A 10,419-nucleotide genomic window follows, 5' to 3' on the forward strand; every position below is an offset into this window, starting at 1 on the left:
CAAAGACGCACTACCTAAGCAGGCTGGGAGATGTTGGGGATGGGGGGAAGGAGAGTCATAAATGCAGAGAAGGTTAACTTACAATTTGAAGGGTGAGGTAGGGTGCAGCTAATCTGATGGGTGTCATGCAGTAGAAATGGGGACAAATTGAAAGAGGACAGGGATTGGATTGTGAAAGGATGAGTAAAAGGTGCTGACGAGAGTTGATTCTGATATGTGATAAAGAATGATGGGGGAGGAAGTCTGGGAGGAGGTATCTGAGAAATGATTGATGAAAAACAGAGGGTGTTTCTCACAGATCTTGCTGGCATACTCAACTCCCTCTGAGGCACTCCGGGTATGAAGATGATGTCTTACCCCTCATCATTCATCAAAGTCCTCTCTGGAGAAGCTCTCTCACCCCTACTCACAATTGTCAATGCCTTCTGCACACAAGGCATATTTCTGGCTCTCAAGACATACCATCCCCTCTTCCTTTTAAGGAAATCTTCACTATGCCCTGAAGACCTCACCAGCCTATGGCATATTACTAACCTACCCTTCATCATCATTGCAAAAGCAGTCTATGTTCAACTCCATGATCATATCAACAACTACTGACCCTCTGCACAGCTACCAATCCTACTTCAGATAACACTGCAGCACAGAGATAGATACATTTCATATCAGAAACGTTCTGTAGATGTCAGAGAAAGATAACCCCTGCCCACTCAAATTGCTCAGTGTCTCAGCCACCTTTCACACCTTCCTCCAGGCCACCCTCTGCTTTGAATTCTCAAATGGGATTCGCAGGCAACGTACTTCAGTTGTTCTCCTCCAAATGTCAAATCAACTCCAGCTTATTCACATATATGCCTCTGGGTCCAAGAACCTCCCTGTCACCTGCTTAGTCCCCCCACAATTTATCTTATCCGTCATCTTCTTCAACCTCAACATGGAGCCCCTTAAACTCGATTCACCCATGAAAGGACCAAAATTAAGCAAGATGCCAATGGCACACAACTCCACAGTAAAGTCTCCTTCCTCATGCACTGCTTGTATATCACTAAAAGCTTTGGGCCCGATTCACACAACTAACTTAAGACAAAATCCTAAATTTACTACCATGTTCGTATTCACAGAAGGCACTTACTCACTTTAGTATTCACAGAAGACACTTACTCATTTCGGTATTCACAGAAGTTAGGAGTCATAACTTTAGGACTCCTAAATGCCTTCTGTGAGTACCGAAAGTCTTATAATTAGGATTTTTCTCAGTTTAGTAGTAGTAAAGTTAGGACTCCTAACTCTTGGACTCCTAAATGCCTTCTGTGAATACCGAAAGTCTTAAAATTAGGATTTTTCGCAGTTTACCACTACTAAATTGAGAAAAATCCTAATTTTAAGACTTTCGGTATTCACAGAAGGCATTTAGGAGTCCTAAAGTTAGGACTCTTAACTTCTATGAATACCGAAATAAGTAAGTGCCTTCTGTGAATACCAAAATGAGTAAGTGCCTCTGTGAATATCAAAATGGTAGTAAGTTTAGGATTTTGTCTTAAGTTAGTTCTGTGAATCGGGCCCTTAATGTCTTGTTGAGAAAAAAAGAAACTAGTCTGAGCGTAGCTCAAAAACGTGGACAATGACTTCACCCGCAAGGAAACAACAAGAAGAAAAGCTGGACAGCTAGGTACCACCTATCTACACAAAAGTGGTTTCATTATTGCCATTCATGCCCTACTTCTGTAGCATCTTGATGGGATAAACATCGTACTCCTCAGTCTCCAAGAATCATTAGTGGCCCTTTGTGGGGCATCCTGCACTCTGCAGTGTCTTATCAAGTGTCTCCCCCTCCAATGACTCCTCATTGCTAACCTTGCCAGCCGGCACCATCTACAAATCCATCATGACCATCACTGCCGCTTATCTTGTAGACAAGCTCATCATCTCTGGTGGTTCAACGCATGCCCTCTGCCAAAGCACCAATCACACTGGAGACGAAAAAGTATGCACAAGAAAATCAGGCTTTCTCTATTTGTGCCCCCAGAATCTGCAACGAGATTACTGTATATGTCAAGACTGCCCCAACCCATCTCCAAATCCAAAAAGAGCTGAAGACATACCTTTTTAAAGAACACTACATCCCCTCCAAAGACTCGTGGACGTTGTTGTTGCCTTCAACATAGTAAAGCACTGCTCAGCTCCCTTTCAGCCAAGTTCACATTTTCAAATGCACATAAATATACATACCCACATACATACATACATACACACATACATACATACATACATACATACATACATACATACATACATACATAGGAGGGTTGGGAAATAGGCTAGTAAGTCAGGAAAGAGGTTTAATAGGGCAGCAGACAATGGTGGGGGAATAAGTGTTTTTTGGAGAGAGCACAGACTGAGAATGGGGATGGGAAGGGCAGATGGGTGGCCCAGGTGAAATGGGTAGAGTTAGATGTTTAGGCAGAAGAAGGCTCAGGCAAAGGTTTAATGAAGGGCACAAGCAATGGAAGGTGGAGGCGAGGTTGGGATATTGAGAAAGTAAAGGTCACTGGTAGAATTTGGCAGGGCAAAAGGAGGACTGAGAGCAGTAGAAAACTGATAAAACTTAAACCACTTCAAATTGGTACCAACGACGTAGTGTGCACAATACACATGCCAATAACATAACATAAACATTGCAGAGGGCAATGTTTTTATGGAGTAGGGAAGCATAGATTAGAGTAAAGATGTGAAGATAATATCTTAACAGTGTAACTGGCATGGTAGAATAGAGTGTCAATGCTGGATTGATATATTTGACAATATAACTTTTGTGTGTACTAAGAGGAATTAGTGAAGCACACCTAACACAAGTTTATACATAAAACATGAATTTGTAAGAGCACGCATATATGTATATGTTTAATGGGTGCTAAGCTAACACAGAAAGTTGCTACCCCAATTGTCTCCAAGTTGGAACACTAAGGTTCTATAGCATATCCAAACAATTGCTTGCACAATAAATCTAGGAGTGTAGTAATTCTTTGATAAAAGCTGATTCAAAGAGAGTCCATAAAGAAGCTTAAGCAGTTTTCTATTATTTCAGACTTTTAGTGGATATATGAATGCCAGCATGTTTTGTCTATTGGTGATTGTCCTAACAGTGTTGTCAGGGCTAGAAAATATATAAACATATCTTTTTGAACGATATCTTCAAATGTTATGTTTTGACTCTTGGTAGAGTCCACATCTCACTCTGGAGGGTATACAGTCATTAAATGAGAAGGCACTGGGATGGCCAAGTCTGAGGTCTAGGTAATGGCCATGTATTCAGTTTATTATGAAATCCAGGGACTGAGGAGGTGGCTCTGATGTACAGGGGGAGATTGTTCCTGGCTACTTTGGTGGGGTGTGAGGTATGAGAGGGTCTCGACACGGCTCTGACTCGGTGGGTGCACAGCATGTCAGTGAGTAGAAGGCCGGTTGAAGATAGATTTGTGGTCAGGGATTGGAAATTGATGCAGCTGTTAAAATAAGAGAGACTTAGATTGTGCAAGACTTTATAACTGTGTGTGTGAAGAACGTGAAGATAGTACGTTTGTGGACGGGAAGGCAGTTTAGCTCTTTGACAATGTCTGCCCTCCTTCTGCAGTCCTATGTTTATGTTTAACACTGTGTTGAGGTTATTTAACCTTTGTACAACAAGCACTCAATCACGTGATCAAGCCATTTGTTTGGCGAAACGCGTTGTGATTAAACCGCACTTTACTCGCATTGGTACTCTCCCTTTTCTTCACTGAGAGCGTGTTTATTGAACTTTGTTCTGGGATTACAGTTAACTTTGCCGGTTTTCTCCGCCGGCGCACACGCCACCTTCCATGGGTCGGAGAGGTCCAGAAGGAGTGATTTACCGTGGATATATATATATATATATATATATATATATTTATATATTTATATTTAAAATATTTTTCGTATTTTGCTCCTGGAGGAATGCAGCATGACTATTGTCAATGTTCTACTTTACTGAGAACATTAATGCACATTGCATATGGTGCAGCTGACATTCAGACATAGGAGGGGCAGAGGAAAGTCATTTATTCAACAGTGCTGCGTACCATGGATCATGCATCAGGAAAAACTCTGTTCAATAGATAGTTTTTATTTCACACAGCCCAGCGTTAGTGATGGAAGCCTCCATATTTCAACAAAGGTGGGTGTTTAAAAAAAAACTTTGCCTTGTTGCATTTTGATCAGTCCCCTGAAGCCCGTCGCAGCTTTCTCAGATGCTGCCAGTTTTTAGGTCGAGCATTTTGAGACCTATTGTAATTTCTCATGTTGAGTTAAAGCCATCCCCCAGCTTTTGACTTGTTTGTGTCAGTGTCCTTCAAAAAATCCTTGCTTGCCAGTGGTCAGTCCTGCCTCTTTGTCCCTCCTTTCTCTCCTCCGTTCCTCCCATGCAGCAGGGACTAATTACTGTCTCATTCCACTATGGTTCTTTATCTATTCTCTGGGGGACTCTTTTCTTTCCTGGTTTGCTGCTCTGTTAGTGTTTGCCTGTGTTCAAATTCAGCACCGAAGCTGCATATATTTAAATATAGCATTCTTCCTCCCACCCCTCTTGACACCACAGTAGTTTTACTACTGCCTCCCCTTCCCTGCCTCCCACTTGGTTGCGTGTTAATAATTGTTGACATTATCTATCAGAATTTTCTATCAGCACTGCTAGCATTTCACCAGCACTGTGCTGGTTTCAATTTTATTGTGTATTTCATGGCTCCACTTTCTCTGCTCTCCCTCCCCCTCCCAATCAGTCACGGGGCTCCAGCGGCCTCACAGCAGAGCTAGGCCTCAGAGCAGGGGGCACTACTGGCTGTGCATGCCCTGCTCCTCTCAGCTGTCTTAGCCATGGACTGGCAGTCTTTTACTCCTGACCAGCAGAATCCGCGCCTTTAAACCCGCCAAGCAAGCAGCGCTCCCAGACTCGGAGACAGAGCAGTCTCGTATTTTTTTACTATTCTTCCTGAAATGTCTTCTCTGGGAACTAGAACATGTTATCACGTTTAGCAGCTTGGCTGTATTCAGGGATGTAATATGACAATTCTCTTCCTTCTTCCATTATTTTTTTCCTTCCCATCTGCAAACCATTCCTACCTGTCATTCTTTCTTTTAAACCTTTTTTCATTTTTCCCCCTTGAATTCTCTCTCTTTCCTCTTTCCCTTCTTCTCATATTTTTTTGTTCCTTATCTTTCTTTTTTACAACAAATTGAAAGATAAGACGTCCTACACAGTTCAAGAGATGCAATTACACGAGCATTGTAGCCGCAGTGGCTTAAGACAGTACCTGCTCTGCTGTCGTACAGCTGGCTGAAACATTATTTGGTGCTGATGGCGGGTTGAATTTGCGACTTGCAGGTTCTGGCAGCCCTAGGAAGGCAGAAAAGTTACAAAACATGTTAAATGCGGCCTACAGTGAGGCAAACAGGAAACAGAAGGCAAATACCAACCATGGTGCTTACTGATGCAATTTCCCTCATATCTTTGATAATAAATAACCAGCAGTCTGAGTACAAAAATTGTAATGTAGTGATCAACACTTTGGGGGCAGGCGAGGGTAATAATACTAATAGTAGCCTTCCCATATTCCCAATTCCCAATCCCAATTCCCATATTCCCAATTCCATACTAATGAATTCCCATAGAAGCCCAGGTTAACACCAGAACCTGGGCTTCTAAGGGAATTCACAAGGGCATATTATCAAGCCCATTATTGCCGCTTTAGCAGCAGTTTCCTGCCAATAAAAGCAGCGATAATGTATCGCCCTTTCTTGATAATATGGCCCCAAGTCTGAGCAAAGGTGTCACACATGGCTTGCGGCCTTCCGTCAGCTTTGGTTGATTTTGTATTTGAAACAAGCAGTCACAGGCTCTGACATGGAGAAACCACATTCTTGCAGAAATCAGAAGTGATTCAGAGTATTTGATGAGATGGCATAGATGGCCTTCCAAGTGCTCAAGGGCTTTGGCCCCAGGATAAGAGCCCTTCTGATGCCTAACACTCCTGTGATGTCCGCGGTAGAAGCTCAGGACCCGATTCACAGAATGAACTTAAGACTCAATCCTAAACTTACTACTATTTTGGTATTCACAGAATGCACTTACTACTTTTGGCATTCACAGAATTAACTTACTACTTTTGGTATTCACAGAAGTTAGGATTTTGTCTTAAGACAGACTTAAGACAAAATCCTAACTTAAGTCTGTCTTAAGTCTGTTTTAAGACAAACTTAAGACAAAATCCTAACTTCTGTGAATACCAAAAGTAGTAAATTCATTCTGTGAATGCCAAAAGTAGTAAGTGCATTCTGTGAATACCAAAATAGTAGTAAGTTTAGATTGAGTCTTAAGTTCATTCTGTGAATCGGGCCCAGAGTGTGGTGGGAAAGGTACCATTCTCTGTGATGCCCTCTCTTTTTCCAGCTCTGCAGGAAATGAACGAGTGCAGCTAGTGGTCTGCCACCGTTTGGGGATGGATTTTCGTCCATAAAATGTACAGGAAAGATTTAATGTTGCTAAAAGGAACTATAGGACTGCCGATCCCACTGGTTCCTGCCCACTTCCACCTTTGGTAATATCTACTAGATATAACAAGCATTTGCAACGCAATATTTTTCGCATTTTAGAAACTTTGGCCTATTGGTATTGTAAATGACAATGCCACTTATTAATGCAGGTGTTTGTTTAAACACATAAATTAATGGCATTGTCATTTACAATGCCAATAGGTAAAAATCCCGCAATTGTGATACCTCTTGCATTGCAAATGCTTGTTACTGTTCCAGACTCTTTTTGTTGTTGTTTTGGAATCCTCCTGAAACTAGTGTATTATCAAAGTTGAAAGGCGACCTGAAGCAAGAAAGAAAAATCAAGATGACATTATCTAAAACATGAACTGTTTAAGCTTACCTCGTATTGCAGCCGCTTCATTCTTTACAGAAGGTAGATGAGAGCTGTGTATGTGTTTGCTAAAGGTGTAGGAATGGCTCAGACTCCTCCCCTTGGTTGAAAGGTAATACTTACATGCCATTATCTTAATAGTAGTTGAAAACACACAGTGACGTTCCTCAACTGCGTTCATGGTTTCTATTCCTGGGAAACTGAAAGTTAGCATCATATGAAACCCAGAGCCTGTATCTGCCAAAGGGCAGGGCTAAGCACCTGTTTTTGTGTGCCTGCGTTGTTTAAAGTCTTTTAATTTTTGAGCTGTACTGGCTGCAAATAAATAAATAAATCAAGGAAATAGCAGATGATATAAATTCCCTTTACGCACTGGAAGCGCAAAGAGGTGCTTGGCCCTGTGCTGGGCCACTAAAGCCCATCATGATAGAGCCGCAGACATTCACCTGCATTTTCAGTTGGTTGTTGCTTATTTAATCTGCTGTGTTAATAGTGAATTTTCTTTACTATGTACAAGGCCCCCGGCTAAATAGTAGAAATGATTTACTATTTGGCCGGCGACCTTGGAAATAGCAGAATAATATAACTATTAACCCAGCCACTGGCAAAATAGATATTCTACGCTGTTTTTGCGGTATTTGGCTGGCTGCCGCGCAAGTGACAAGGAAACTCCACTGTTTACATGGTCACAGGCTAAATAGCAGCAGTTTTGTATTATTTGGCCAAAACATCAATCATTATTCACCTGCTGGCAGAGTAGTAGACATACACATAGCAAATAAACGTAATGATGTGGCTACTGGTTAAATGGCAGAAATTATATATTTTTTGACCAGTATCCTGGCAAGCACCAAAGGTACTTAAATATTGACCTGGCACCCAGATAAATAGTAGAAATGATGTACGGTATTGCAGGTGGCCTTGCAAATAACTAGAGACTAAACTTCATTAATCTCCTGGTGGCTAGCTAAATATTAAAGACTATACAGAACCTGGCCAATAGTAATGCAAGTAGCAGAAGAACTTCACTATTTGTCCCACTGTAGTCTAAACAGCTTAATGTTAGTATTATTATGCTTAATGCAGATTTCAAAAGGTAATTTACACCACGTAGACCCTCAAACAAGGAGTGAGCACAATTGGCATCCATCTCATGAAACTTCCTGATGTAATACTTGATGGAGCAAGGTTTCACACGTATAGAAACTTGCTCGTATTCAACCCTCTCGAAATAACCTGTAATTAATTAATCAACATGCTTTGTTTACTAATATTTGCATTACACCACATTTTTAGTAAGCTAGGGAAGCTTGCATATGTGCTTTTACTAACAGTAACTCGAGCGTCTTAACATGGCCGCTGAAAACTCGGGAATTTTACTGCGCATGCGTCCGCCACATCTACGTGGTGTGACGTACTTCTGCTTTTGATGGTGTTCTGTGGCGTTTTAGGCACCAAGTGAATTTTCCCGATTTATGCCCTTATATAGGTACTATTCACATTGCCCTAATAGGCATATATATAATTCCCTTATTTAGACATAGCCCATGCACACCAAATACAGGCATGGCTACTTCCACCCGTACCAAACGTCACAACGAGTTCTAGGAAAATCGGCTTAAACAGTTAAGGAACTTCCCCTTGCTTCAATATTGATTTGTCCTAGAACTCATGTACTTTGCAAATAACTACTATTCCCTAGGAGTTCCTTCCTGACGTTATCTTGCCCGACTTTACGTCACACTAGACACCTTCAAGGTATAAATATGCCTTCACTTGCTCTAGCAAGACATGGTGGTTCGGAGCAGTTCGACTATCTACTCTCCCGACGCAGCTTGCTACAGCAAGTGCCGAAAGAAGGCGACCCTCCAGCTGACGCACTGATCGAGAAGCTGTCCTTTCTCTCGCTGAGAATCCAGCTCCAGTGTTTCCAAGCTCCCCTTGCGGGGTGTTGGGAATTCGAGTCCTGAGACAGAGATACCAGACCTCCTTCATTCTAAACTAAGGTATGGAGCTGATTAGAACCTAAGAGAAATCTTGGATAGATTCTTGGCAAAGAAAACTAAAACCTAGGCCACACAATACTTACTTCTTGCCGCGTACTAGACTTAGGTTAGGTAAATTGGGGTAGGCGTATTTTAGAAGCACCAGTTGAGTACTTTTAGTCATTATTAATTATGTATGAATTTTTATATGGCTTAGAAAACATATTATGATCTTACAGTATTATTTTATAATATTGTTCTCGTTGTATGCGTTATACTTTGCAGCTTGCATTACAATAGTAGCAGTTCATTTCTTTTGCGTGAGAAAGAAGACTGTTCAATAAATCCTTTTATTGAAAACGCCCGTCTCTCTATTTCTCTGCACCTCTGTTGAAACTAAGCATGCACGATTGACTGAGTGCAATACTTATCTATTGATTCCGCGGCTCTAGAGCTACATTTCTTATTCTTGGGAACAAAGTTGTCATGTTTATGCGGTTGTCAGAAAGGAATCCCTTCTTGTGAATTCGAGAATGTTTCTAGTGAACTCTGAGCTAGCTGGCACTCACAATTAAGTTTAATATATTCGATACAGACCTCATCAACCTCAGTCCTACGTCTAAGCTATTGGATATATTATTCCAATACGCAGAGCCTATTGGGAATATAGGAACTACACTACAGTGGGAAATCTTTGCTTCTGCGCACTAGTGCCAAAAATGGCCGCTTTAAACCTCACATGCTAATGCTTATGCTGCTGCTTGTACTAAACGTGTTCGTTCTGCTTAACTATTAATGCAAAAGCTCAAATAAAGTAATGGTGTTAGAGTAGAGATAAGTGATATAGAGTGCATTTATTTCTTTTTGTATTCTAATATGTTTCTATTTGACTTTGTTAATAGCTCGTACTTGGGCCTGAATAATGATACAAACTCCATCTTGGAAAAAGCTGCGCGTGCGCACTCTAGCTCCGAAGTTGCTGAAGCATTGGCATTGAGCCAAGAATCATCTTACCCACGATGTCTATGAGAAAATGCCATCTGACCTCAGGAGGAACTGAAGCCATATAAATTGTATCAAATTTGTTGAACAGTATTGCTGGGTGGAATAAAAGTGCATGGGAAAATAAATTATGGGTGGTAACCGGAATCAATTGAAACCAGTAATGAAATTACCTAAACTTAGCATGGTGTGATGACCTCTCCTTGTCTTTCCAACCAATCACTGAAGGGGAACACATAGATTTGCAACATTTAGGGGTGGTACATTGCCCTCAAAATGGTATAACTAATGTAGGTCTAGATAGAGAAATTGTCTGCCTTGTCCGAGCAGCTGACCTGTCATTGACCCAAAGCATGCTATAGGAGATCGAGAGCAGAGGTGCTGGCGGAGCACTCTGTCAGAAAAATCGAGGTGTTGGTGGCAAATTATCGATTACTCAGTCCGGGTACAAAATTTTACTAGAGAGTGGTGTGACGCTGGCGTTGCACCTAGCGG

General features: G+C 41.5%; 1 pseudogene across 1 annotated transcript in view; it reads right to left on the minus strand.

The window, feature by feature from the left end:
• The window catches only part of LOC144769344 (interferon-induced protein with tetratricopeptide repeats 5-like), a 9,292-nt pseudogene extending 3,889 nt beyond the window's left edge, over positions 1–5,403 (minus strand). Inside the window, exon 1 of the transcript XR_013598690.1 lies at positions 5,325–5,403. The product of XR_013598690.1 is annotated as an interferon-induced protein with tetratricopeptide repeats 5-like (transcript). The remainder of the gene's footprint in view (positions 1–5,324) is intronic.
• Between the last annotated feature and the right edge of the window lie 5,016 nt (positions 5,404–10,419).

The sequence above is a fragment of the Lissotriton helveticus genome, chromosome 1_1 (genome assembly GCF_964261635.1).
Source record: "Lissotriton helveticus chromosome 1_1, aLisHel1.1, whole genome shotgun sequence".
Taxonomy (NCBI): Eukaryota; Metazoa; Chordata; class Amphibia; order Caudata; family Salamandridae; genus Lissotriton; species Lissotriton helveticus.